Below are 25,631 nucleotides of genomic sequence, written 5' to 3'. Positions count from 1 at the left end.
GGCGTTATTAGTGCAAATTGAATAATTTTATCATGAGGATAATGGCTTTCTATCTGACCAGGAAAATAAGCAAAAGCTATTTGCCATAAATTAGAAGCTTGAAAAAGCCAATTATTCTGTTGAACAGAAAATGGAATGATTATAATATCAGGTTCTGATCCAACTAGTTGTAAAACTCTTGTTCTGCCTTTTATTACTGATTGAGCAATAGAGTCATGAAAACGAATTAATCTCTTTTGGGGAGAGTGGGCTAAATGAATCCACTTAACAACTCCTGATATTTTCCATATAGCTCCTGTGGGAGCAGGAGCAGTTAGAGGCAAAACCTTCCAGCAATATTCATAACTGGTTCTTTAAAATTAATTGCTGGGACACTGAAAGCAAATTCTTCATAATCCTCAGGATGTAATTTTATTGAAAAGAAACAATCTTTCAGGTCTATTACCATTAAGCTATAATCCAAAGGAATAGCTGTAGGGGAAGGAAGTCCAGACTGTAATGATCCCATGGGCTGAATTGCATGATTTATGGCCCTTAGATCCTGTAATAACCTCCAACTACCTGATTTTTTCTTAATAACAAAAATGGGGGTGTTCCAAGGGCTAAGCATTGATTCTATATGACCAGCTTGAAGTTGTTCCTTAACAAACATATGAATTATCTTAAGTTTCTCCCCTGGGATAGGCCACTGAGAAATACATATCGGTTCTTCTGTGATCCAGGTGATATTTTCTGCTGTCTTCTGGATCAGGGAGACACTCAGGGCCCCTAATAAAAATTTTGGTCTGAAGCATTTATTAATCCCTGTCTAGAAGACTGGTTTGTAAGCAGATATTCGTCCTGAAAATTTCTTTCACTATCCCTAGGAAGAAACCCTTGATTAAATTCCTCAAATGACCTCATAGAATTTGGAGTTATCAATAATAATCCTAATTTGCTTAGTATATCCCTTCCCCATAAATCCCCTTAAAGAATCTAACACATATGGCTTAAAAACTCTACTATTTCCATCTTGGTACTCCCAGCGAGGGCACTCTGGGCAGGCTGTGAAATCTGTCCTAATCCTTCTTAATTGGCTGGCGCTATATGTAGGGTGTGGGAGACCAACCTTACACATGACTGAGTTATACTCTCTGGCTGGGTGCTGAGGCACTCAGTCACAGAAATATGGCAGAGCTTTCCCCACCCTTCTTGGGTTCAAGGGTCGGTGTCTCATGCATGTGTGTCTTGCTACCGCCCCATGAGTGAAGCTACGCTCACCTGTTCCTTTCTAATATTACCCCTTGCCCTGTTTAGGATAGAATGTTCCTGGAAGTGCCTTGTGTGTGTGTCCCCTTCTCTTACTGTGCCCTTGTGTGTGACCTACCCAGGTGTCAGTCAACCTGCTGACAGTGGACATCATGAAGATAGACTCAGCCCCCTAAAACCTGACCCCTTGCCTCATTTGAATAGCTTCTCCTCAATAAAAGGGGTCAGCATGTGCTCTCACTCTCTCTTCCTGAGAACCCTTAAGGTCAGAGGAACCGTCATAGCTACCCCAAAGAAAAAGGTGTTTATGTCTCTTGTATGGTTATTTTGTGCAGCCCAGTTAGCCCAGTTCAACTGGAGTGACCCCTGAGCCTTTTAGTCATGAACAGAAACCCAGCAGTAAGGGCCACGTTTTAGGCCAGAATTCGTGAGACAAGACGGACCTGTCCACTCCAGTGTTTAACTCCCCTTTGAATTTTTTATGATTAATTTTGAGTTCCATCAGGGGGCACTCCTGTCATACTAATTAAGCCCAGTACACTCTGTCCAGCAATTTGGGAATTGAGGTTCTATCCAGACAATCGACGGAATAACAGGGCAAAAGAATCAATTGAGCTATTGTATTCTCAGTAGAAAGCCGGATGGCATAGTCTGATTTTACAGTAACTGTTATCTCACCACTAAAATAAGAGTCCACAACTCCTGGTAGCACCTGGATTGCCTGTTTTAAGTTGCTATGTCCCAAGATTAACCCTATATTTCCTGCAGGAAATGGCTCAAAAACTCTGGTAGGAATTTGTTGTGGTCCTATTTTAGGCACTAAGTCAGTTTACCATTGCTGGTCATAAAAGGATTGTCTGGGTGGTTCGTGCCAGTAAAAATGCGGCTGGGATAACGTCAGGCCCTGCAACCTCTCTTTTGTTTCCCCTGTTTTTTCAGCCCCAGGAGGGGCCAATGGGAAGTTTTTTGACTCCCTATTAGGCAGAAGTGAAGGCCAAAATGGAGGTGGACTGACGCCATATTGGTTGATTTTCTCCCCCGCCATGTGGTCTCTCGCAATGGCGCTGATGAAACAGGAAGAGCCCTGGCCTTATGGCACTGAATTTCACAGGCTCACATAAAATGACCATTTCTCCCACAATTAAAATATTGTCTGCGGGACTGGTGTACTGTCTACTGAGGTTGAAATGCTTGTTTCAAGGTGGCTGCAAGGGTAAAGCTTTGTAATTGAGCTGGGCCAATATCTGAGCACAAGCGAATGAATTCTGAAACTGTTCCTTTCTTCCTATGGGGTCTGAGAACATCTGACAAAGTTTATTTGCATTTTCAAATGCTAACTGCTTGATGATAAATTCACAAGCACCTGGGTTTCCGATTGACCTGTTAGTCGTCTGATACAGGTGGGCCACAAAGTCTGAGTAAAGTTTATCTGCGTTTTACCTTAGTTAAAACCAAACTAGACTGGTCCTGGGAGTTAATTTGTCATCAAGCGTGTTTAGCACATGTGGTTATCTGATCATAAACTGCAAATGCGTAATTCAACTATCTTTCCAAGTCTACAAATTTACCCGTCCCCAAAAGCATTTCTAAGGGGGTTTCAATATTTTGCCTTCTATTTCTCTCTGCTTGCTCCGAACAATAATCGGACCAATATGACCTCCAAAGCAAAAAATCTCCACCGCTAAAACAAGATCATGCAATAGAGAATCAGTCACTTGGAGGGAGTGGCTGATGACAAATTGTCTCAAGCAAGCTTTGCATAAATGGCGAATTAGGACCATATACATCACAAGCACTTTTTAACTCCTTGATAGTTTTAAATGGTATTACAGCATGAACGCGGACTCACTGGTCTTGATTGATAACCTGTTCAAAAACTGGGAAAAATTGAAATCCACTAAAGTCCTCACCAGCCTCCTGAGCTCTCCTGAATCCATGTTGTAACGGTGTAAGGAAGGTCATTGCTAGCTCAGAGTACCTATTAAAATTTGTCCTAACTGGAAGCAGCTGAACCTAAATGGCTGGAGCAGGCCCTGCTAGACGTAATCTGTTAAAATTTCCTGGTAATTCCTGGATTTCACTGTCTGACTTATCTCCTTTGGTCTGAGACTCATCCGTGTCTCCTTCCTCTCCACCATCTTGGCTTTGTTTCCCAAAGCTCTGAGGAGGAGGATTCTCCACCTCTCTAGAAATTCTCTCTTGGTGGTTCTCTTCCCTCTGAGGAGGATTATCTATCCCTCTGGAGGCTTTTCTATATGGTTTTCCTCTGGGATTTCAGGAAAGATGTTTTTCTAAGTGACTAATCGGGTCTAGCTCGAGTGGAGCTAACCTCTCAGTTTTGGGTCTGGCTCCAAGGTTATTCGCCTGATGGGTAATTTGAAAGGAATTTGATTCTGCTCTCAAATTCGATAAAGGAAGATAGATTATTTTAGCCTCAGGCAATTTTTTCATTTCTATAGATTTGATTGCTCTTTGAATCCCTTTCAATAGATCTTCTGGGGGCTATGGATTCTGGCCCAAGTCATCAAAGAAGCAAATTTCTAATGTAGTCCAAATCCTCTGAATATTATTGATAGTACTGTTGGGTAATTCAGTAGACAGACAAGCTTTATGTAATTTTCTTCCTAATCTCTCTCCCAAGTACGTAAATCTTGATCACAAAACCATGGACAAAACTCACCAACCATCTTTAAAAACTGTGCTAGCTGGCTCTTTTTGACCTGTTTTCCTTTTTGATTAATTACAGTCTCCAAAATAGTTAAATACATGTCCTTATCTGTTGAAGCTGAATTTCCCATTATTAATCTTTAACATCCTTGGCTCCAAACTGTCTGCTACCTCCTTACAACAATTTGTCACAATCCAATAAATTTATATGGCGTGCTTCTCCACTCAACCTAGAATTTAACCTGCATGCCCCACATTGGGTGCCACACTTAGTCCGCGGCCAGTGCAGAGGGGAATGGTTCCGTCACACAGGAAAATTTTCAGGGAGTTTGAATTAAAGACACAGACACACAGTTTTACCTTTAAACCAGCTCCAGGGATGGCTCCTTGATCCCTCAGCCTCAAGCTCCCCAGGTGGGCAGCGAGGTTTTACAAAAGAGGCTAGTGAGAGAGAGCGAGCACACTAGGGAGAGGGCTTTTATTGGGGAACTAAAAATTCTGGGGAATTCCGTTCAATGAAGGTCAAGGGGGTCAGTGTTGTAAGGTCAAAAAGAGCCAGCTAGCACATTCTTGAGGTCCAGTGAGGTGAGCCTGCCCTTCTGACCACTTTACCTCAAAACCAGAATGTCATGACATTGCACATTTTGTTCTTGGATTTAAACAACAATAAATAAAGATGTGAGACACATTCAGTCTCACTCAGATGAGAGACAAGCAAGAGCCAGGCTAAGCATAGGCAGGCAACTGAGCTGCTTGGAATGCCTGGCAGAGCAGCTGCACTTGACACAGAGTGTGGACACAGGAAAAAGGCAAGATCCAGCCACCAGTGGAAGGAAGGAGCAGGCAGACTTCAAGACAGTGACAGTGACAGCCTGCTGTAGCTGGTGGACACTGCAGCTATGGTGGCCTATTTGAAGGCTCTATGGCCCAGGGGATTATAGCATCTGCCCTGTGACACAGAAACCCCATCTGCTGTGGTTAGGATGTGAGGCTTCCCCAAAAAATCTCATGTGTGAATCTATGCAAGAAAGTCCAGAGGTGAAGTGATAGGATTCTGAGAGCCTTAACCTAGTCAGTGCATTAATCCCCTGATAAGGATTAACTGGGTGTGGTTGGAGGGGTGGGTCCCTGGAGGCATGCCATTGAGTTTTATATCTGTGAGCTGAGTTTAGCTCTCTGTCTGCTTCCTGATCATCATGTTCTGAGCTGCTTTCCTGCACTGTACACTTCTGCCATAATGTTCTACCTCATCTGAGGCCCAGAGCAATGGAGTCAGCATTATATGGACTGAGACCTCTGAAACTATGAGCCCCCAAATAAACATTTTCTCCTAAAATTGTTCTTATCAGGCCTTTTTTTTTTTTTTTTTTGTCACAGCAGTTAAAAAGCTGACTAAAACAGAATTGGAACTGGGAGTGGGGCTGTTGCTGTGACTCACCTGACCAGGTGGTTCAGAAGCTTTTGAAGCTTTGGAATTTGTGGGAGGAATTTTGTAAAGTTTAGAGGTACAAACTGGTGATTCTGATGAGAGTTCAGAAGACCAGCATGTGGATAGGACTGTGGACAGTAAAGAGGTTTCAGAGGAAAAGGAGGACTCTTGTGAAAATCGGACTAGAGGTCATTTCTGGTTTAGAAGTTGTCTGCATTTTACCCATGTCCTGAGACTTTCTGTGAGACTGAATTTAAAGGCAATGGACTTCTTAATCTGGTAGAAGAAATTTAAGCAGCAGAGTATTCAGGCTGTGGCACGGGTACTAGTGGTAGCTCTTAGCCAAACTTATTGTGGTATTCAGGACCAGAAAGCAGAGCAGAAAGATTTGAAATACTGGGACTTGAAAGGTGGGAGTAAAACTGGGGCTAAGAAAATTGCAGCTGTTAAAGACATTACCACTATTGGGGCTGGGATTGTGGCTCAGTGGTAGAGCACTCGCCTAGCACATGTGAGGCCCTGGGTTCGATCCTCAGCACCACATAAAAATAAATAAATAAAATAAAGTTATTAAAAAAAGAGACATTACCACAATTAAAGAAATTCTAAAGACTTTGCTCAGAGACAATAAGAAAGATGACTTGAGGACATCTCAGGAATTGGTAAGACCACACCCATCTAGGGCTCAAGAGACTGAAAGTAAAAATTACTTTGGGAAGATACCAGTGAGGCACACTTCTTGCACAGGGGGTTTAAGAAGTTGTTTCACCATGCTCAGCCACCTGGGCACTCAGGGGCTGCAGCAACTGTAGTCCCTGGAGGCTTGGCTACTGCCTCAAGAAGGCAGCAGATGTTGGCATCAACTATGTGGTGCTAATTCTGCAGGATTGCAGGATGCTGGAATTAGGGTGTCATGGAAGTTTCCACTGAGATTTCAAAGAGAAACCTGGGAGGCCAGAAATAGTGCAGCAGGGTTGGAGTCCCTGTGAAATGCCCTGAGAGGGAGATGTATGGAGATGTGAGAAGGAAACCAAAGCTGTAGTGGAGACCCCTGAGATTAAAAGATGCCACTAATGTGGAATGTCTGCTAAAGGAAGCTTCAGGCATCAAGCAGATAAGCCAACAGAGAGGCCATGTGGGCTGCAGCCAGCAAGGCCACGGGGTGTAGATAGAGCATTATATTGCTATATAATACTGCATTATATTGTGCTATGGATGCTGGAGGTAGAGCTACAAGAGTTGTTTGCCCAACTGGATTTCAGTTTTGTTTTGTTTCCATCCTTCTTTCTATGCCCCTATTTCTCCCTTCTGTTTACTTTGTGCCAGGATATACTGAATACATGTAAGTTTTGATTTAATTTTTTTTGCAGTTGTAGATGAATAGAATGTCTTTCTTTATTTATTTCTCCTTATGTGTTGCTAAGAATCAAACCCAGTGTCTCACATGTGCTAGTCAAGTGCTTTGCCACTGAGCTACAGTCCCATTCCATAACTTTTGATTTTTACAAAAGCTCATGCTGAGAGTTTGCCTTGGGTCCAGAGATTTTTGACTTGGACTTTGGGTAATGATGGAATTGTTAAGATTACAGAACTCTTGGAAATGGACTCAATGTATTTTTCATTATGAGATGAGCATGAGCTTTTTGGGGCCAAGAGTGGAATGCTATAGTTTCAATATTAGATGTCCCCCAAAAGCTCATGTGTGAGACATACAGAAAGTTCAGAGGTGAAGTGATTGGGTTATGAGAGCCTTAAACTAATCTCTGCATTAATCCCCTGACAGGGATTAACTGAGTGGTGACTGTAGACAGGTGGGGGTGGTTGAAGGAGCTGGGCTCCTGGGGACATGGCTTTGAGATGTATATTTTGTCCTTTGGGGTGTATATCTTATCTCTGCTTCTTGGTGAGATGTCCTGAGCTGCTTCCCTCCCCCACACCCTCCACCATGATGAGCTGCCTTAGCTCAGGCCCAGACCAATAGAGCCAGCCTTCTATGGACTGAGACCTCTGAAATCCTGAGCCCCAGAGTAGACTTTTTTTCCTTAAATTATTCTTTTCAGGCTTTTGGTCACAGCAGCAAAAAAACTGACTAAACCCTCTTTATGGCAACATTTTGCAGCAGTGAAAGCACCAGGCCAGAGGCTTTTGAGGGACCCTGTGGGCAGCCATGGAAGTGCGATGTGATGTAGGAATGGCACAGATTCCTTCTGGAGGTCTGAGTGCCTGACAGGGATTCTAGGAGGTGCTTGCAGGCAGCTCTGATGCTATTCACCTCACGCTGGTTAGAAGGTCCCACCGCTTTCCCCGGCATATAGACAACTCCCTCCCAGTCTCATGCCTGCATACAGAGCCAGGCATCCTTGGAGTCCCTGAGCTCCTCAGGGTGGTACTGTCAGCACAAAAATCCCTTAGAAGTTGCTGACTCACTTTTGGTGTCAGGGAAGTGATGAGAGGGTTACTTCTGGGGAATTCCTCAAAGTCTCTCCCTCTCAGGGTCAGCCTCTAAGAGGCCACGTTGGGGAACCTTGGGGCCTTCAAATTGCCCATGTGTCTCCCACAGATGTCCCTACATGCCTCACTGGCTTTGGGATGAGTGTTGCCCCTGGAGTAGGGTTCCAGCCTACTCCATCTGCAGAGGGATGGGAAAGATGATGTGCTGAGACACAGGAGCCAGGTGGCACTCACCCCAGAGGTCCTTGGGTTTCTTGTGAAGGGCACTTTGTCCTCCTGACTGGGAGAGGTGGGCACCTCAGCTCCATCCCCAAACCTTAGGGCCACTCTGCAGGGCAGGGGAAGGGGGAAGTTCACCTCAGGCTCCTGAGTGGCACTCTCCCCAGAGAACAGGCCCTCCACTATTAGGCAGTGGGCAGGGGACAGGGGATCACCTTACAATGTCAATTTTGGGTGGATTTAGTTCCTAATGATTGAACCACAATAAAGACATATTTTGGTGAGAACAACAAGACCTTCACCTGCAGGTCTGAGGTTGGAAGAGGTCCCTTCCTGAGGCACAGGGTCTTTCTCAGCAGCAGACTTGCTGCTTGAAGTGCTGGCTCAGAGTCTGGCTCTACTGGCAGATGGCCACAGAAGATCAAGCAGGGTCCTGGTGGGCCAATTTCTCAGGGTCTACCTTGTTGATAGGACTGTTCTGAGCAGGCTGAGCCCTGGATGCTACTTAGCCCAGGCTGTGGGAGGACAAGCCCTCAGGTTGTAGCCCTCCTCCTGCTTGGCAGTGGAGAGGGGTCCTGCAGGCTCTGCCCTCAAGAGTGGTTGGGGGTCCCAGCAGGGCCTCTGATTTCAGTGAATATCTCTGGGCACATGACTGGTGCTTCTCTGCACCAAGACCTGGCTTTGCACCAGTCGATACACTGCCCTGTATGCATACCAGACCAGCCTCTCTGTCCCTGCCAGATCCCCCAGTGAATGGACAAAGAGTGCTGTTCAGTCCTGTGCTCACGAGGAGCAGGGAGATAAATAAGAGCAGAGACTCAAGGAAAGCTAGCACCAGACCTTGGAAGGAAAAGCCCTTGGGACCAAGAAATCACAGGGGACAGACTGAGCACATGTGTCAGGGTGCCCTGCCCCTGACAAGTGTCCCTCCTCCAGGGGTTTTCTGCTGGAGTGAACACGGAGCCTCACAGCTGCAGCTGGCAGCATCTGGAAGGACCTGGAGGCTGCATCTGAGCCGGCACCTCCTGGCCAATATGGCCTGGGCACTGGTGCCCAATTTAATGGCAGAAATAAATCATTTGGTCAAAGTTCTTTTGAAAGAAAAGAGAGAAATTCATTCTGAAGCTACTCAGCACTGTGCACACACTAATGGAGCATTCTAGAGAGAAAGCAACCATTAAAATGTCCCCGATGTGATGTGTGACTTTAAACCACATTATATGTTCACATGAACTGTTTGGCTGGAAGGGTTACATGCCAGCAGAGGGGTGAGGTGAGGACGAGGGTAAAATGCTGCTTACTTAGGCATCTGCATCTGCAGTCCTTCTCTGCTCTGAAGAGCACCGTGCCCCAGGCACACGATGGCGCCTAGGGAACTGTGTCCCTGAAGGCCACCTTGTTTGGCACTGAAGGCTATTCTGGTGGAATGGAGTCTGTGGGTGCGTCTGCCAGCCTGAGTTGGTGGAAACCCACTTCTATGATACCTCATGCCCAGGAGGCGAGGGCCTGCCCCATGAGTTCTTAGGACTTGGGTCAAGGCCGCCCTACCTGCACTGGTCACTTGGGTTTAAGAGGGAACATTGGGTCAAATGAAAGAGAGAGGGCCAGCAGGAGGGGATTGGACCTGAGGAAGCAGCCACACGGAACTTCATCCTGCAGTGTCTCTTTAAGTGGGAAGCAGGTCTGTCTGCTGAGTTGGTACACTGCAGGTGCATCCACAGAGCACTCATCCATAACTTGGCTTGTTGGGCTTCTGTGTTAATGTAAAAGCATCACATTTTGGCCACTGAGAGAAGATTCTCTCATGTGAGAAGCTATTTTGGTTCCAAACATGGCAATGTCTTTGTGGATCCTCCCTCCCCAACAGCCACAGTCTGCAGACCTGGGCTGGGTGTGAGGCCAGGCTGCCTGTGGTGTGACCCGGTGGAGACACAAGGCATCCGCCCTGGGAGCTGTGGCCTCACAGACCTGCTGGGGACCACAGGGACTGCTGGTGGACACTGGCAGCAGGTGGCCGTGTGTACCCTGGCTGGGGTGCATGAGGCCTGGTGTGCTGGTGTCGGCAGCAGGGCCCTTGCAGCAGGCATCCCACTCAGTATGTGATAAGAAAGACTGACTCAAGGCCTCCTCAGAGGTGTTTACATTTCTGTATCCAGGCCTGGGTTCAATGCCCAGGACAGTGGAAAAGCTGCTTTTGTGTGGACTTCTGCAGATTGTGAGCCTCTGAGTTCCTCCCTCTACATGCTGGGTACAAAGTTCAAAAACTTTCTGAACTCAGTTTTCAGGGGGATTGATGAACTGTGGCAAAAGCCTCCCTTCTGAACCTGGCTGCAGCCAATGAACCTAGTTCCTGCTAATTCCTTGATGTCCAGCCTCATCTGTCCCACAACACTGCCTGAGGGAACAGGGCCTGTACCAGAGGCTGGTAGTTCTGTCCAAGAGCAGGAAGGAGCCAGCCACATGCAGTTGAGCTGAGTCCTGGATTCTGGACATCTGGCCCCTTAGCCCCCTGTGTAGCTACCTTGACTTCCAGGAATGTTCCCTCCTTCCCTGTTCCATTCCTGTCCCCTGGGAATTCTCCCAGGGAGTTGATCCACCTGCTGCCTCTGCCTGATCCAGGCTGTTTGTTCATTCCGTGAATATGGAACTTAGCTGGGAGGGAGTAAGCCTGGACCCTGACAGCTAACTGATTGCCAGGAAGTGGTGAATCATGGGGAAGGATGTGGAGCCCAGAAATGGACCAAGAGCCCCATCTGGGAGTTGCTGCTTGTGGCCTGAGTCAGTCTTCACCCCAGCTATTGCATCCTGAACTGCTCAGTTACTGGAGCCAGCAAGTTCCCGTCCCTGTGAGCAGCTCTGAGTCGGGTTTTCTGCCTCTTTCTGCCTGAAGTGCCTGCTGGATACCAGGTGCTTCCAGGGTACAATGTGGAACTGGGGCTGCAGCTGGCTGGTCCTGGCTTCTGCCACTGTTCTGAGAGCAGGAGCTGCTGTGGGCAATGTCTGGCCCAGTGAGAGAGATCAAGGTGGTGAACAGAGAGCCCTGAGGCCACAGGTGTCCCTTAACATCTCCCAGAGCTCTCTGGCCACCCAGGAAAGGGTCCAGTCAGGAGCATTCTCTGGAGGTTGTCATTGAGGAGCCATTGGTGAGGAAGGTGCAGTCCCCAGAGGGGGCAGGAAGAGGAGAAGCAGCAGTATAGTAAAGCTGCTGCCAATGGAGATTTTTATTTTATTTTTTTTATTCATAGTTCTTTCCACATAGCCTGAAGCCACTTTGTGTGGAGTTGACCTTCAGTCATCATCTGCTGGCTGGCTGGCTGGCTGGCTGGTTAGGTAGACAGATCAGTGAATTAACAGATGGATAGTGAGTGATGGTGAGTGGATGGAAGAAAAGATGGATGGATGAGTTAAGGATTAATGAATGGATGGATGAATTAGTGGACAAATGGATGAATGTAGGATGCGTGAGTGAATTAGTGAATGGTTCTATGGATGAATGGATGAACAGAAGAATGGAGGAATACATGGATGAATGAGTGAATGGATAATAAATGGATGGGTGGAAGAATGGAAGGATGGATGGATACATGAAGGAAGGAAGGATGGAATGATCAGTGAATGGATGGATGGATGCATGAGTGTGGTGAGCCGTTCCTATAGACCGTGGCCGCCATTAGAAGATGGCGCCGGCTTCCACTGTGGCCTGTGATAAACAACTCCTTTTTTGGAGAGTTGGCACATAATCCCTTATCACCCTATGAGAAAGCTCCACGTGGCAGCTTTGCATTGGGGCTTGAGATGCTTTATTAAGGCTGGGAGGGGCATCCGAGAGGAGGAAGAAGAAATATCAGGGACCTGAATAAACTGCTGAAAGAAGATTCCTGAGTTGCGTCTTCCTTGCGGGCAAGGGGTCACGACACATGAGGAAGGAAGGATGGATGTATGAAGGATGGATGGGTGGAATGATCAGTGAATGGATGGATGCATGCATGTGGGAGGAAGGAAGGATGGATGGATGGGTAGATGAAGGAAAGAAGGATGGATGGAATGATCAGTGAATATATGGAGGGATGCATGAGGGAGGAAGAAAGGATGGATATAGATGGATGCATGAAGAATGGATGCATGAATAAAGGATGAATGGATGAAGAAGGATGGATGGATGGATGGATGAAATGATGAGTGAATGGACAGAGGGATGGTTGATGAATACATGGATAAACCATAGCCAGGTGATGACACTAGTAAGGTTGGAGTTGAGTTCATGGGAATGCAAAGGTGTAGAGGCCAGGAAATAAAAGTTATAGAAACCTCATGTTCTTAGGCTCACTGGTATCAACATTAAACCCAATCTTAGACTGATATTCTCAGAAGAAACAAAGATTTTTTTTAACAGAAAAAATTAAGATTCCAAGAGTAATTAAGGAATGATGATTCCTGTGATCATTAGAACTGAGATGCGTTTATGATGTCAAGTGGAAAACAGCTGTTTTTAAATTCAACTTTTTCATTTCCCATGAGATTTAAATGTTTTATGATACCTTAAGACAACTTGCTGAAGAGAACTCTTTGTAGACAGTCTACATACAGAATGGCCCTGACTCCATACAGTGTATATATCAACTTCAGTAAAAGATACTGTATAACTTTTATTGGATTTATGAAAAGAAATGCAATAATATGCACATATATTGGATTTTTTGATAATTTAACACGTGTACACACCTGCAAAACCCAAAACAAAAACATGACTACCTCTTCCCTTCCAAAGTCTCTTCAGTCCCTGTCACCTGCAGGGAAACACAGATCCTGCTTTCTATCACCATTCCTTTATTTGCAACTTCCAGAATTGTACATAAATGAATCCACACAGTATGTATGGGGGGGGGGGGGTTCTGGTTTATTTCACTAAGTACAATTATTTAAAATTTAAACCAGAAATGAGGCTTATTTCTTTATGTTGCAAATATCAAGAGCTTGTTTTTTTTTTTTTTTTTGTATTTGTGAGTACATTCAATCATGTGGAGAGACCATCATTATCCATTCATCTACTGATGGAAAGTTGAATTGTGTCTAATTTTTGGCTAATAAACAAAACACCTGTATGTGTCTTGTAAGGACATACTTTTTCATTTCTGTTGTGTAAATTCCTGTAGAATGACAGGATCATAAAGTAGGTAAATGTTCAACTTTAAAAGAAACTGCTTGGGTCAATCAGAGATCTCCAGAGAAACAGAATCCATAGTACATGTAGAGATGTTTGTGAGAGGAGATTTATTAAAAGGTTTGGCTCATGTAAGTGTGGAGGCTGAGCAGTCCTGAGATCTGATGTCTTCAAGCCTGTAGCCTCACTCATGTCAAGTCTGAAGGCCTGAGAACCAAGAGCACTAAGATCCAGGGCAGGGAGGGGAGGTCCCAGCTCCCTCCTCCTGCACCACCTTGCTCTCTTCAGGACCCGCATCATGTGGGGGTGCCCACATGCTCCCAGGAGGTCATTACCTCCCCAGTACCTGGGACCTTGTTTACCAATTCAAAGGTTGTGGGGACAAGTGCATGGAGTACTGCATACATGGCATATGCTAAGGGCGTCTGAGTGGCAAACCACTCCCCCATGCTAGGCGTGTGAGTGGAAAACCGCTTACCCCATAGGCACAGCCCTGGGTGTGGGGCCACGTGTTGCAGTCCATGTGCTTGCTCCATGGCCCACTCCTCAATTGGTTGCTGCAGGGACAGTTGGCCAGCAATTGTATTGGTGGCTGCTTGTAATCTTCTTAGCTACTGCCTGAGTAACATGGTAGCTGTGTTAGACCTGCTTCCTGCTTGGTCTTGGCTCACTGGTATCAGCATTAAACCCAATCTTAGACAGATATTCTCAGAAGAAACAAAGACTCTGAGACTCCACGACTCCGCGACTCCACGACTCTGCAGCCACAATCTCCTCTACTCTGTTCCATGGACCTCCTTGCTGGATGAGAGAACCCACGCCGCTGGCACCTGAGCAAGGGTCTGAGGTAAGCCTATAAGACAGGGTGTGGCCCCTCACAGAGCAGTGAGAAAGGGGAAATGAGGAACCTACAGAGTTCCACCACAGACTTGCAGCTGCCAGTGCTGCGCACTCTCTTAGATACTAGAGGCTTAATCATGAATAAGAGAGAAGCCCAGAAGTTCTGGGTTATCAACACTAACCCTTAATCGATGCTGCTGATGTTTCTTATCCTACTATATGGGACAAGATAATGGCAAATGCGGGACAAGCTAAAATGAAACAGGGGAATATTTTACCACTACATTTTTTTTCCTATTGTGACAGCCATTCAGCAAAGTTTAAGGGGCCCTGCCATAGACTATTGTCATATAATGATGGCCCTGAGGGAAGATGAGGCTGTGAAAGATAGGGGGAAAAAGGCGGGAGACCATCTACCTCAAAGCAAGCAACTGCAGCAGGCACAGGAAAGCAGGGGCGAGAATCTACTTCAACGCAAGCAACCACAACAGTTACAGGAGGGAGACAGACAGGAAATGGTACCTCTAGCCTTCATGAGCAGGAAGAGGTGACCACAAATGGTGCAGGTGTGCCTTCTACAGACAGGCAAAGATTATATCCTTCCCTGAGTCAATGGTAACTGCCTCCTTATGAGGCAACGCCAAAGCCAGCAAAGGGCTATGACAGTTTGGAAATGACTAGGCCACCAGACAGGCCTAAGCCATGGTCTCCCAGAAACCCATTCCAGGAGGCCAGAGATCCTTTAGAATATCTATGTAAGAGATGAGAAGTGGGGTAAGGTAGTACAAGCCTTCCCAGTCAACACAGCCCCCATACCACAGCGCCTTGCCATTTGGTATCCACACACATTGGGTACCCTGAAGGAGTTAAAGAAGACAGTGAAAGAGGATGGGCCCTGGGGGGCCATTTGCAGAGCAAATTCTCAAATCACTCAGTCTTGAACTTAATTGCCCTCAAGACTGGAAAGACCTAGCCAAAGTAGCTCTTGAGCTGGCAACATTTTTGAAGTGGAAGGCATTTTTCTATGATGAATGTGAATAGCAGGGGGATCATAACCACACCACAAATGTTAACCTCCCAGCTGAATGCTTGCAGGGAATGAGAATCTACAGTTCTCCTGCTGTACAAGCCACAGGCCCACCAAATTATTTTGATCAGGTGTGGCTCTGTGCTCTGAGAGCCTGGAGGAAGTTACCAGCTGGGGAAGGTACAGTTTCCATATAGGGCTTAAGGAAGAAAGTCACTGAGGACTTGCCACAGTTTATTGACAGAGTAAACAAGGTGGTAGAAGAAAAGTGTCTCATGAAGGAGCTAGGGTGACCTCAGCCAAGAAATTGATCTGGGACAGACTAAATAAGGAACATAAAGCAGAAGAGGTGCCAGTATGAAATGGAAAACTGGATGAATGGATTTTGGTCACCCTGGATAGAGGGACACAAGCAGCTCAAGCCTCTCTGTAGCCCGTAGCCATGGCAATTACATAAAAGCAGGACTAAGGAGGCTTACAGACAGCTAGTCAGAGACTGCAAAAACTGTGCACATTTTCTCTCCATTGGCCCTTTAAAACCTGCCGGAGTGAATCCCCAAGAGTTAAAATCTAATTCTTTATGGCAAATGGATGTTGCTCATTTTGCTCCTTTTGGAAATTTAACATATATTCATGTAATTTTTGATGTCTATTCAGGCTGTGTAATGGCCACAGCCTACACAGGAGAAACCATAAAAAGATCATCTCCCATCTACTTCAATGTTTTGAAATTATGGATGCTCCCATGTCTATTAAAATTGACAAAGGGCCAGCCTATACCAGCAAGACATTTCAAGTGATTTGCAATGGTTAGCATATACAGCACTTAACTGGGATTCCCTATAACCCTTAGACTCAAGGCATCATAGAAAGAACACACAAGGAATTAAAGATCATGCTACAAAACAGAGGGGGAAACTATACCAAGTCCCCTCATGATGCCTTTAAAGAATCTTATTTGCTTTAAATTTTCTTTCACTTTCAAAAATTTCTATAGAAGTAGCAGCCCCTAAGCATTGGCCCCCCTCTTGGGGCCCTCCCATCTACCTATGGTTTCATGAAAGAATCCCATAACAAATGCATGCGATGGTCTGGGGCCCCTCTTAACCATGGGTGGAGGGCATATGTTAACAAGAGCCTTATCCCATCTGGGTGCCTGCCAGAAAGTTAAGCCCTGGACCCCAGAACCACCAACCAAGAAGATGAAGGAACCGACTCTGGAGGAGAAACCTCACAAGCAAAGACCTCAACAACGCAAACGGCCCTCACATAAAGTAACCTGGGGTGATATTGAAGGTCTTGTTGACTGAGCCAGTGGATTGGCCCCTCTGCCTGGTGGCAACCCCATCCCTGGGCCTACGACAATGGTCCTAGTGTGTTCAATGCTCACCGCTAACAGTGAAACCTCCCATGAGTTAAATTGAGCTTTGGTCACTAGGCCACCACCTTTAGCAGTGGCTAATTGGGAAGGGGCTTTATCCAAGCTCTTCTCTAATAATTCCAACCTTATTGATCCTGAGTTATCCATCCAGGAGATAACTGTACCCTGGAACACTAGCCTTTCCATACCTACTCTGCCCATTTGTCTCTCCATAGTATATAATAAAACCTATAATCCAGGCAGTTCTCTGTTTTGCTCTTGCCAATAAAACTATTGTAGATAACTATAATAAGTCATATATTGGGCTATCTCTCAATGACCTTAAAGTTATACTCAATGCTACCTATACCCATAGACTCCCCCATGGCAAATGCAAGAAACCCTTGCTGCCAACATGCCCAACAATTCTTTTAGAAAGCCCCCCCCCCCCCGCTCAGATAATGATAGCATCCCATGGAATCAATGTGTCACTGCCACACCTTATCTCCTAGATAAGAGGAATTTCTCCAAGGAAGAACAATATCTATGTGCCTGGGCAGGCGCAGCTCCCTGGAATGTAACTAATGTGCCCCCAAACAATATGGGCTACTGTAGTACCTGCTACACGGGACAAGCTGTTACCAACTGGTATGCAGGAAATCAGTATGGCATGAGGGATTTCATGCCAATATTGCTGGCTGCTAGACCCATCAAATGGGCAGTAGCTGGCTGGATGAATGGGTCGATATTGAGTCCAGACCCTGACCATGGATTTGCCTTTGTACCAAATTATACCCATACCCGCTATGTACAGGCTTGTGTTATACCACCCTTTGCCATGCTAATAATCAATGATACTGATGGCATAAATATCAATTGTACAGAGGTCCCTTGTGCAGTCAATACATCCTCCTGGCTCACAAATTATCTAACCCCTGCTGTGAAAGCTAAACGTATATTTATCCTCAGAGTATCCCCAGCAATCTGGCTTTCAGTGAACCTGTCCAGAGAGTGGAGCAAGCACAGGGACTGCAATAATCAGCCCCACGCCCCACATAGAGATGAAGAATCTTCTGAATGAGACCCTACACTAGACAAAGTGAGCAATTAGCCTCATCATCGCTGGAATTATTGTCCTGGTAGCTGCTGCCATCGCCACCACAGCCACTGCTGCTGCTTCGCTCATTCAGATTATCCAGACTGCTCAGACTGTAAACAATTTGTGTACTGCCATTGCAGAAGCCTTTGCTGTTCAAAATGACTTAAATAAACTGTCCCAAGCCACTATTTTAGCCATTCAGGAAGAACTAGACCTTCACCAGGAACAACTAGATATTCTGTTTATATTACAGAGGCTCACTTGTGTCCCTAAATTTTATAGTATTTGGGTCACCCAATGTGCTGTATCTGAAAATGTAACCTTACACTTCTCCAATATTTCTCAGTATATTAAGCGTTCTTGGGATGCAAACTATGTTATGACTCTGCATAACCTTACCAAGACAATTGTCAAAATCAATGAGACTAAGGGTCTATCTTGACAACCTCTTCCTTTTACTAGGGCTTGACTGAACATTGAAAAAACCTGATAGCCAAATTACTAATCTTATAATGCCGTTACCCTGGCCTTACTGTTTATAATAGTGATAGTATTTTCTTGTGTTGTGAGATGCTTATGTAACCATGTAAAGACCACCGAATGAAAAACAGCAATGCTGGCTGAAGTCCTGGCAGCACAGTCAGAGCGGGGAGATGTGGGGACAAGTGCATGGAGTACTGTGTACGTGGCATATGTTGAGGGCGTCTGAGTGGCAAACCACTCCCCCATGCTAGTCGTGTGAGTGGAAAACCGCTTACCCCATAGGCACAGCCCTGGGTGTGGGGCCATGTGTTGCAGTCCCTGTGCTTGCTCCATGGTCCACTCCTCGATTGGTCGCCGCAGGGACAGTTGGCCAGTAATTGTACTGGTGGCTGCTTGTAATCCGCATAGCTACTGCCTGAGTATACATACATGGTAACTGCTCAATAAAATTAGACCTGCTTCCTGCTTGGCCTCTGGAGGTCTTGATTAATGACTCCACAGCCACACTCTCCTCTACCCTATTCTGTGGACCTCCTCACTGACAAGAGAGAGCCCACACAAAAGTTCACTCTCCTCTGGAAACACCCTCACAGACATAGCCAGAATTCATGTTCTGTTGACTCTCTGGGCCTTCTTCAGCCGACTTAGGTTGAAACATAAAATCAGCAATCACACTGCAAAACCATTTATCAAAGCACTCACTGCTGGACTCCGCAGTGAATCAGAGTAGCCATTCTGCATCTGCACCAGAACTCATGCAGCCTGTACCTCTGTCTAGGACATTCGGCTCCTCTGCAGGCACTTCCACGGTGGTTCCAGACTAGTGCGGTCCTGAGCTCCCCACACACCTCATTTGTTTGGACTTGCGTTGGCTGAGCCCGTGCCTTCTAATGTGTGTGTGAACCCTGTGTAGAGCTGCAGTCGCTGGGGCATTCCACCACACTCGGATTAACACTTCCAACATGATTGTGTAAGTCCACCAAAATCCTATGTTGCGTGATTGTCATTGTTGTCAGAGGGGAGAATTGAGTCTGGTCCCTTTACTTGCTTTGGTCTCATGCAGAAGCCCCGCTTTTTAAACACATGAAGATCTCTGAAATCTCTGTGTCTTAGAGTCTACATCTTTGATTGAGGGTAGCATCTTATTCTGGAAGAGCCTTCCATAACACCTTTTCTCTGCAGCTTTGAGTTTGCTCTATATCATAACAATGATGGAAAGGGGAAGTAATTCCAAGCAATAGATCCTGCACTTTTCTTCTCTCTTTTTTTTTCCCTTGGTACTAGGGATTGAACCCAGGGGTGTTTTACCACTGGGCAACATCTCCAGCCCTTCCTTCCTTTCTTTTAAAAAAATTTTTTTTTAGTTGTAGATGGACACAGTACCTTTATTTTATTTATTTATTTTTATGTGGTGCTGAGGATGGAACTCAGTGCCTCATGCATGCTAGGCAAGTGCTCTACCACTGAGCTACAACGCACTCCCTTGTCAGCCCTTTCTTATTATTTTTTTGAGACAGGGTCTCACTAAGTTGCTTAGAGTCTCACTAAGTTGCTGAGGATGGCTTTGAATTTGTGATCCTCCTGCCTAGCCTCCCAAGCTGTTGGGATTATAGGTGTGTACCACCATACCCAGCTACTTTTTCATTTTTCTTCAAAGCGTGCATCTTTAATGTGAAAAACAGTAAAGAAAATGCTCATTTTAGCTGCATGGATATCAGATCAACAGATCTATAATCTAAATACCTGATTAGAAGAATATGAACTTCAACATTTCATTATCACTTTCAAGGGGTAGCTTGAGCAGGGGTGTGGCAGGGAGCTTGGTACTTGGCAAGACACATGCTAGAGGACTGGGAAGACCCCAGCTTTGGGAGCATGCAGAGAGCCAGGGGAAAGAGAGTCTGGGTGAGCAAATGCAGGCCATCTGCCTGGGCTTCCAGGCCCAGTGAGTGCAGCCTGCCTTGGCTTGAGGACACATTAGAGCAGGTGATGCCATGAGGACACTGTAGAGATTTGGGTTTAGAAAGAGTTCAAGAGGTTGGAGAGAGAAAGAATGGTGGGAATTGAGGATGGGGGATGTTTGCCCGTGTCATGGTGTTATCAGATCTAATCAGCAAGGAGAGATGTCCTTGTTCTGAGCTCTCAGGCCCTGAATCTTCACCCCAGGTGTGAGTGTGAGCATGGACATCAAATGCATTTCCTAGAAGTACTTTTCTTCCGCAGGAAGAGACTAACCAAGGAACAAAGGAAGTGTTTGCTGGTTTCTTGCCTGATGTATCTGTCAGGGTGTGTCACTGCCAGGGCATTGGGCGGTTGTCTCCAGAACCTGAGCATGTGTCCCACAGGCATCTGGCTGCTCACAATCAAGAATGCAGGAAGCAAGGACAAAGAGCACCTGCGAAGGGCCAGATCATGTGTCCTGTAGGCTTCGCAGATCAAGAGGCAAAATTGAGGATGTCATGTAGATACTTCCCATGAACATTCTTTTGCATTGAAGACGTTTAAAATATAAAACTAAGTGAAGATATCTATGATCATTCGCCTATTAATGAGAAGAAAGTGTTTTTTGGGGGGTATAGAATTTTTATTAATTTTATTTCAGAGTCAGTGTGTCCAGTCATCAGATAGATTTCACATATTCATCTATAGAAACCATTCTCAGTTGTGTGTAGGGACAGACAAGGCCAGGCACTGAAAATAGCAGGAAACAGTTTTATTTGGCTGCAGCCAGGTTCAGTGGGCACAGCTTTTGCTGTATTCAATTAATCTCCTGAACCCCAAGTTTAGGTAGTTTCAGAGTTTTATACCCAGCATGTAAGGGAAGGGGCTCAGAAGTTCAAAGTCTGCAGAAGTTCACATAGAAGCAGCTTTTTATTTCACTGTTTTGGGCATGTTAACCCTTCAAGGACAACATCTGAGAAGGAGAGAACTTCTTCTCTCCTTTCTTTTCTCCCTTACTAGCTGTTACCATGGAGCCCAATTGTAACTTATCTTAAAAACGTAGACATCTCTGTGAAGCCCAGCTCAAGGCCAGAGGCCTTGTTCGCACATTTCTACAAACTACTATACTGGATACCTGTTTGTGAAAAACTAGTAAGGGGTGTCCAGCACCTGGAGTGCTGGTATCTTCCCAGCCAGTGGCCAAGAGAACAGGGCGACACAAAAATAGGAAGTTTATCTACATTGGACTCTTTTGCAGAGACTCTTTTGCTGACAGTCCTAAAATCAGCCATGGTGGGGCCACAGGACTCAAACGGGGCTTGGGAAAGTCAGTCAGGACTCACCCGTTGCATTGGTCACCCGGCAAAGGGAACGAAAGGTCACCATTTGCACGGGATACCTCCTTGGCAGAGAACTGACGTCACGGGTGGAGGAGATAACTTCATTGAAACCAGCGCGACAGCATCAAATAAATTTATAAGAGTAAACAGTAACTCAGCAGTCAAACAGAACAAGAAGTAACATGAGCAGCATAAAAAAGCAAGGAAGAAAAGGAGTACAAACAATGAAGGACAGCCTAAATATTCAGGAGGATCTAGAGTCATTAGAAAAATGGTCACATAAAGATCTCAAGGAATACCTTAGACAGATGGAATGGAACCTTAAAGAGGATACGAGACAGCAAATCCAAACAGTGAAAGAGCACATTGAAATTGAATTACATAAACAGATAAAAGAAGAAGTTAAGCATCTTTATCAGGAGATAGAGATTATAAAAAAAATCAAACAATAATTCTAGAAATGAAGGAAACGATAAACCAAATTAAAAACTCAATTGAGAGTATCACTAACAGAATGGAGCAAGTAGAAGCCAGAACGTCAGATAATGAAGACAAAATATATCATCTTGAAAAGAGTCTAGCCAACTCAGAAAGGCTGGTAAAAAATCACGAGAAAAACATCCAAGAGATATGGGATAATATAAAAAAACAAACTTATGAGTCATCGGGATAGAGGAAGGTACAGAGATTCAAACCAAGGGAATGAGTAACCTGCTGAATGAAATAATTACAGAAAACTTTCCAGAAATAAAAAAGGAAACGGATATAAAAATTGTAGATGCATACCGGACACCAAGCACACAAAATCACAGTAGACCAATGCCAAGACACATTGTTATGAAGATATCCAATATACAGAACAAAGAGAAAATATTAAAAGCTACAAGAGAAAGGAGGCAGATTACATTCAGGGGTAAACCAATAAGGTTAACAACGGATTTTTCATCACAGATGCTGAAAGCGAGAAGATCCTGGAACAATGTATTTCAAACACTGAAAGACAATGGATGCCAACCAAGAATTCTGTATCCAGCAAAATTAAGCTTCAGGTACGACAACAAAATAAAAATCTTTCATGATAAACAAAAGCTAAAAGAATTTGCAGCCAGAAAACCAGCATTGCAAAGCATCTTGAGCAAAACACTACACGAAGAAGAAATGAAAAACAATAACCAAAACCATCAGTGGGAAGTGCCTCTGTAAAGACAGAGGGCGGGGAGAAAGCTAATCATGGAGAAACAAACTAATCAAAAAAAAAAAAAAAAGAAGATAAATAATCAAACATGGCTGGAAGTACAAACCGTATATCAATAGTAACTCTAAACGTTAATGGCTTAAACTCTCCAACAAAGCGACATAGGCTGGTAACATGGATTAAAAAAACAAATCCAACAATATGCTGCCTCCAGGAGACACATCTGATTGGAAAAGACATACACAGGCTGAAGGTGAAAGGTTGGGAAAAAATATACCACACACACGGTCCTCGTAAGCAAGCAGGGGTGGCCATCCTCATATCGAATAAAATCGACTTCAAGACTAAGTTAATCAAAAGGGATAAGGAAGGACATTATATACTGTTAAAAGGAACCATGCACCAGCAAGACATAACAATTATCAATATTTATGCACTAAATAATGGTGCTGCGACGTTCATAAAACAAATTCTCCTCAAGTTCAAGAATCAAATAGACCACAACACAATAATTATGGGTGACTTCAACACACCTCTCTCACCATTGGACAGATCCTCCAAACAAAAGTTGAATAAAGAAACTATAGAACTCAATATCACAATCAATAACCTAGACTTAACTGACATATATAGAATATATCAACCATCATCAAGTGGATATACTTTTTTCTCAGTAGTACATGGATCCTTCTCAAAAATAGACCATATATAATGCCATAGGGCAACCCTCAGTAAATATAAAGGGGTGGAGATAATACCATGAATTTTATCTGATCATAATGGAATGAAACTGGAAATCAATGATAAAAGAAGGAAGGAAAAATCCTACATCACATGGAAAATGAACAATATGTTACTGAATGATCAATGGGTTACAGAAGACATAAAGGAAGAAATCAAAAAATTCTTAGAGATAAATGAAAATACAGACACAACATATCGGAATCTATGGGACACAATGAAAGCAGTTTTAAGAGGGAAATTCATCGCCTGCAGGTCATTCCTCAAAAAAAGGAAAAACCAACAAATAAATGAGCTCACACTTCATCTCAAAGCCCTAGAGAAGGAAGAGCAAAACAACAGCAAATGTAGCAGAAGGCAAGAAATAATTAAAATCAGAGCGGAAATCAATGAAATTGAAACAAAAGAAACTATTGAAAAAATTAACAAAACTAAAAGTTGTTTCTTCGAAAAAATAAATAAGATTGACAGACCCTTAGCCATGCTAATGAAGAGAAGAAGAGAGAGAACTCAAATTACTAACATACGGGATGAAAAAGGCAATATCACAACAGATCCTACAGAAATACAGAAGACAATTAGAAATTATTTTGAAAACCTATATTCCAATAAAATAGAAGATAGTGAAGACATCGATAAATTTCTTAAGTCATATGATTTGCCCAGACTGACTCAGGAGGATACTCACAACTTAAACGGACCTATAACAATGGATGAAATAGAAGAAGCAATCAAAAGACTACCAACCAAGAAAAGCCCAGGACCAGATGGGTATACAGCAGAGTTTTACAAAACCTTTAAAGAAGAATTATTACCAATACTTTTCAAGTTATTTCAGGAAATAGAAAAAGAGGGAGCTCTGCCAAATTCATTCTATGAGGCCAACATCACCCTGATTCCGAAACCAGACAAAGACACCTCAAAGAAAGAAAACTACAGACCAATATCTCTGATGAACCTAGATGCAAAAATCCTCAATAAAATTCTGGTGAATCGGATACAAAGGCACATCAAAAAAATTGTGCACCATGATCAAGTAGGATTCATACCTGGGATGCAAGGATGGTTCAATATACGGAAATCAATAAATGTTATACACCACATCAATAGACTTAAAGATAAGAACCATATGATCATCTCGATAGATGCAGAAAAAGCATTCGACAAAGTACAGCATCCCTTTATGTTCAAAACATTAGAAAAACTAGGGATAACAGGAACTTACCTCAACATAGTAAAAGCTATGTATGCTAAGCCTCAGGCTAGCATCATTCTGAATGGAGAAAAATTGAAGGCTTTCCCTCTAAAATCTGGAACAAGACAGGGATGCCCTCTATCACCACTTCTATTCAATATAGTTCTTGAAACACTGGCCAGAGCAATTAGACAGATGAAAGAAATTAAAGGCATAAAAATAGGAAAAGAAGAACTTAAATTATCACTATTTGCGGATGACATGATTCTATACCTAGAAGACCCAAAAGGGTCTACAAAAAACCTACTAGAACTAATAAATGAATTCAGCAAAGTGGCAGGATATAAAATCAACATGCATAAATCAAAGGCATTTCTGTATATCAGCGACAAAACTTCTGAAACGGAAATGAGGAAAAACACTCCATTCACAATATCCTCAAAAAAAAAAATACTTGGGAATCAACCTAACAAAAGAGGTGAAAGATTTATACAATGAAAACTACAGAACCCTAAAAAGAGAAGTAGAAGAAGATCTTAGAAGATGGAAAAATATACCCTGTTCATGGATAGGCAGAACTAACATCATCAAAATGGCGATATTGCCAAAAGTTCTTTATAGGTTTAATGCAATGCCAATCAAAATCCCAACGGCATTTCTTGTAGAAATAGATAAAGCAATCATGAAATTCATATGGAAAAACAAAAGACCCAGAATAGCAAAAGCAATTCTAAGCAGGAAGTGTGAATCAGGTGGTATAGCGATACCAGATCTCAAACTATATTACAGAGCAATAGTAACAAAAACAGCATGGTACTGGTACCAAAACAGGCAGGTGGACCAATGGTACAGAATAGAGGACACAGAGACTAATCCACAAAGCTACAACTATCTTATATTTGATAAAGGAGTTAAAAGCATGCAATGGAGGAAGGATAGCATCTTCAACAAATGGTGTTGGGAAAACTGGAAATTCATATGCAACAAAATGAAACTGAATCCCCTCCTCTCGCCATGCACAAAAGTTAACTCAAAGTGGATCAAGGAGCTAGATATCAAATCAGAGACTCTGCATCTGATAGAAGAAAAAGTTGGCTCCGATCTACATATTGTGGGGTCGGGCTCCAAATTCCTTAATAGGACACCCATAGCACAAGAGTTAATAACAAGAATCAACAAATGGGACTTACTTAAACTGAAAAGCTTTTTCTCAGCAAGAGAAACAATAAGAGAGG

The 25,631-nt window shown here is 44.0% G+C and overlaps 1 long non-coding RNA gene across 6 annotated transcripts in view; it reads left to right on the top strand.

Annotated features, from left to right (window-relative positions):
* Positions 1 to 25,631, top strand: part of LOC114105304 (uncharacterized) — a 55,254-nt gene that overhangs the window by 24,149 nt on the left and 5,474 nt on the right. For 4 of the 6 annotated variants that reach the window (XR_003584988.3, XR_003584985.3, XR_003584987.3 and 1 more), the window contains exons 1-2: positions 13,689 to 14,022; positions 18,763 to 18,954. This is a non-coding gene — a long non-coding RNA (uncharacterized lncRNA). Of the gene's footprint in view, positions 1 to 13,688; positions 14,023 to 18,762; positions 18,955 to 25,631 lie in introns of those variants that run through there. The other 2 variants (XR_011709192.1, XR_011709191.1) reach the window with 1 other exon arrangement.

The sequence above is a fragment of the Marmota flaviventris genome, chromosome 11, assembly GCF_047511675.1.
Source record: "Marmota flaviventris isolate mMarFla1 chromosome 11, mMarFla1.hap1, whole genome shotgun sequence".
NCBI classification, from domain to species: domain Eukaryota; kingdom Metazoa; phylum Chordata; class Mammalia; order Rodentia; family Sciuridae; genus Marmota; species Marmota flaviventris.
The sequence above is the reverse complement of the archived record's forward strand: the minus strand, read 5'-3'. Positions and strand labels throughout refer to the sequence as shown.